This window comes from Lissotriton vulgaris, chromosome 6 (assembly GCF_964263255.1).
Source record: "Lissotriton vulgaris chromosome 6, aLisVul1.2, whole genome shotgun sequence".
Lineage (NCBI taxonomy): Eukaryota > Metazoa > Chordata > Amphibia > Caudata > Salamandridae > Lissotriton > Lissotriton vulgaris.
Window position 1 is genome coordinate 314,283,570 of NC_141694.1, and position 4,697 is coordinate 314,288,266.

General features: G+C 48.0%; 1 pseudogene; it reads right to left on the reverse strand.

Moving 5' to 3' along the window:
- Positions 1 to 217: 217 nt before the first annotated feature.
- LOC147707179 (U2 spliceosomal RNA) lies at positions 218 to 303 on the reverse strand (annotated as a pseudogene).
- Between the last annotated feature and the right edge of the window lie 4,394 nt (positions 304 to 4,697).

Here is a 4,697-nt window from a genome sequence, read left to right on the forward strand (position 1 = left end):
AATCCCCTTTGGGGTGCCTGCCCGACAGTCCAGCATGCCAGGCTACTAAAAACGTTATGACATCGCTGTCATATGCGTTATGACCTTTCTGCCATATTTCGTTCCGGTACCATCACATTGCGATCCGATGCCCTCGTTTTCACCGTGCTGGGATTATCATTGACCCACGAAGTTCAATGAAGACATCCCAGCTGACCGCCCTCCCTCTAGGGAAGGCAAGTGATTTTTTTTGTCCTACCCGTCACCCCCTCAGTCAGCCGGTCGATACTACACTTGATCTTAGCCAAAAGGCCGAGAAGCGATAACCAGAATGGTGCCAGAATTCAAAATTTGCAAACATACGTGACAAGAATTTTCAATTCTATTAAGGACAAGGAGGCGAGGATTATGCTTTTCTCATTTCTTTAATGAAATGCTCAGCAGCCAATAAGATAACCAAAAAACTACATTTCCCAAGAACACTAGGGAATAACCATAGAGTCTACAGTATAAAAGGTCCCAATGTTAGTCCTTCTTCCTCTTTCTTTGTTGAGGAAACAGTTCAAGTCCAGAAGGCAATCCAACGTAGACCAATAGGAACAAAACCAAACACGCCGCAGATATCCAAAGGAACTGCAAGCAGGCAGTAGAAGAACACTGGGTCCCCAAACCAGGAAAGAGATGAAACTCGGGCGGATGGAACCGGCAAAATCTACTTCGGGTCTGAACCTGAAAGAGATATATAGCCGTAATATCAAAATAGTGCAGGAAAATAAAAATGAAATTCAGGGGGGGGAAACAAGGAATAAGAGAGATTTGCAACAGCATCAATACAGATTACAGCAAATAACAATGCAAATCAATTACAATGGGTGGGATAATCCTCGCCTCCTTGTCCTTGATAGAATTGAACATTCTTGTCACGTATGTTTGCAAATTTTGAATTCTATGTCAGGACAGGAGGCTCCGATTATGCTTGGTCAAAGCTGATCCACCACCACAGAAGCAATATGATCGATTGGTTTATAATAAAACGTTTTGAAAACTGAATCAGAAGACCAATCTGCGGCCTTCATAATGTCAAAAAGGGTGACACCCATGGAGAAAGCTTTAGAAGCCATCGCCCCACGTGCAGAATGTGCACCAAACACAGACACATCAATGCCCGCTTCGGAAATGAGCCAACTCACCCAGCGTGCCAAAGTAGCTGGAGTGACAGGGCGAAATGGTTTCTGTAAGGCAAGTAACAATTGACCCTGCATATCTGAATGTAGGGAAGCAGTACTTACTTCGTAATCCTTGAGACACTGCACAAACACTCGAGGGTGAAGCCTCCAGTTGCTGAAGTCCCGAAGATGTCTGGAGTGCCAATCCGCAATTTGATTGTGGCGACCTGGAAGATACTTCGCAATAACAGTGATCTTCTGCTGCAGGCAAAAATGCCAAAAATCCTTGGCTATCTCCGCAAGCACCTTGGACGAGTCCCGCCCAGCTTGTTGACTTAGCGGACTGCGGACACGTTGTCCACCCGGAGAAGAATGCAGCAATTGGATTGATGGGGAGAGAAGCACTTGATCGCAAAGGAACCCGCTAGGAGTTCCAGACAGTTTATGTGGAGAGATAACTCTTGAGGGGACCAACGACCCCCCGTCGAGACAGGACCGCATTTGGCTCCCCAACCCCAGCGACTGGCATCGGATTCTATCACTAGTTCCGGCGACGCACCGAAGAGAGCTCGACCATTCCAGGACTCCATGTGGTCTAGCCACCATTGCATCTCCCACCTCACTTCCTCCGTCAGAGGAATCTGTTCTGAGTACCTGAGGCCTTTCCGGAGATGTTGGATCTTTAGATGCTGCATTGCCCTGTAATGCAGAGGACCTGGAAAGATCGCCTGAATGTAAGACGCTAACAGACATACTACACGTGCCAACAATCTCAATGACACAGTCTGTCTGGAAATAACAGATGTCAATTCCCTTTTGATGTAACAAATCTTTTGGCCGGGCAAGAGAAGCTGGCAAGCAACCGAGTCTTATCTTGAAACCCAGAAAATCTATGGATTGAGTCGGCGTCAAAACCGATTTCGGAATGTTGATCTGAAAACCGAGAGATTGCAAAAGACTGATGGACCACTCCAGATGCATCAGGAGCCTGAGCGGACAGTCCGCCATAAGGAGAATGTCGTCCAAATAAATAATCAGCCGTACACCCCGAGCTCGAAGATGTTCTACAACCGGTCTCAGAAGCTTCGTGAAGCACCATGGTACTGACGGAAGACCGAACGGGAGAACCTGATACTCATACCATACCAAACACCCTTCCACTGAAACTGGAGGAACCGACGATGGGGCTTGAAGATCGGTATCAACAGATATGCGTCCTTGAGATCCAGACAGACCATCCAGTCCCCTTCGCGAAGGAGATCCCGCAAGAGATGGATTCCCTCTATCTTGAAGTGCCGGTACACCACCCCTCCGTTGAAGTCTTTCAGGTTGAGAACCAGGCGAGACCCGCCTCCTTTCTTCTCGACCAGAAAGACTGAGCTGGCAAATCCCGTTGGATGACGGACGGTTGGAAGAATCGCCCCTTTTCGGAGAAGAACGTCGATTTCCTCGGAGAGGCAAGCTTGATCTTGAAGGGAAAAACTTAAAGGAGGGGGAGGACGGGTCTGATGCAGAGGGTGATAGAACTCTATCTTGAACCCTTGAACGGTTTCTAGCACCCATGCATCGCTGGAGATCATGCGCCAGTTTTTGAAAAACTGTACTCTGCCCCCCAAAATCACATCACAAGCATGAATTCGGCTCACCGGCAGAGTTGGAGTGTTGGTAATGGCCTTGTTGTCCCCCGGAACGGCCTTTTCCATATTGTCCTTTTCCCTTGCGGGAGGGATAAAAGTTCGCTCTGGTGGAGTATCCCGACTCGTGTCCTCCTCCACGTTGAGAGGTGATACCTTGTTGAGACTGTTGATGAGACCCTCGGCCGAACGAGCGTCCACGATGTCGTCCGGCCTTGGCAAAAACCGGACGCATAGCCCGGCGCAATGAAGCTTGCGCTTTATCGATGCCACTGAAGGTGGAGACAAATTTGGTAAGTTCCTTCAAAAAAGGCTGTCCTAACAAGACCCTGCGCCTCTGGACCCGCCTCAGAGGTCGACAGTTCCGCTAGTTTTGGGTCCAATTTCAAAAGAATGGACCGGCGCCTTGAAGGACTGGGTTTTTCTAAGACCCAGCGGTGCCAGGGGACAACACCTGAAACCTTTGTGGGTTACCTATTCCGGCGTACAAATGACAGAGACACGGGACACTTCCTTTGGCGTCAAAGATTCGAGGTTTATTTACTGCAGGGAACACAGAAGTCACAAGAAGTACATAGCATGTAGGTTCTAGGAGACTGCTTCAAATTGTATCTGTGGATCGCTCCTTTTATACAGTTTTTCGTCATAGAACAACATGGCAAACAAAAGGTTACAACCCGGTTCCCACAGTAAATTTCATAGGGGGTAGCTTTCATGTATTCAGGGTCCGGAACATAATTACAGTAGCATCGCCGGTTCCCAACTGTAAAAGTACATCTTCCCACAATTAGTGCATTCCATTCCGGCAGTAAACGAGTTAAGGAAGAGTCAGAAACAGGTGCAGAGGAAGACAAAGATAGTCAACAGATTGAAAAGAGTGTAAGGGGGTGATATCGGAAACACGATTGCAGGGATCAAAGGAGACGTGCCTAATGAATGCACAACTGAGACAATAGACCGGGACGGCAAGATGAGCCTCAAGCGGTGCCATCTGCCTTGCAGTGTCATCCCCCTCATCATAAAAGACACCCTCAAAGGAACACGTGTCTTCCGCAAGAGTTTGGGAATCCCAGGGTCACGAAGCGGACAGTGTCCGTTCGCTGGCTACTTGAGGGCAAGAAACAAAATGGATGCCATATCTAAAATGGAACCCGTGGGTTCAAATGAAGAAACCCACGAACCAGACGAACGGTTTAGGTTAGCACAGCGAAAACGCGTACACCCACTAAACTCGTCATTTGCGGTTCATAGATACCAGACTCGACCATATTCGGGCGAGTCGAAAACACCACTTACAATTGTCACAGAAGCTCAGACGCTCCTTTTGCCCTCATGTAGGCAAGCACTAGTCGATATCAGAATCGATCTCGATATTCATCAGACCATCCAGATGTTGCTGCAACATTATTCTATCCATCAGTGCTTCCTTGGTAACAGGTGGCCGTCTTATACACGTCGTAGCACAGAGGCCACATACGGCCGGACCACACTGCACACAAAGACAACACGTGAACAGAAATGCTACAACAACCCCAATGATCATCAGAATTTTTCAACCCCACGTCGACATCAGGCCCCAAAACCACCCTAGTAGCGTCCAATCACCTACGTCCACGTGTATGGACTCGGAGATCTTATGCAACTTCGAGATGGCTTGATAGACAGTTGGAGCGTTATCAGGAATGAAAATGCAGCAACTCGAATGGATCACCTTACATACCTCTATCTGCAAGGACAACGTCTAAAACCATACGGTTTTGTAACGTCATAAGCCTGTCAGCCTGAAGCTCTGCTGTAATGTTACCAAGGGCACTCGCAGTGATATTAGCAGTCGATTCCACCACTCAAGTCAACTGTCTCAGGTTCCTACTATTGATCATAGGTCCCCAAAACGGCAAGAAACCCTTAAAGAAGTCTC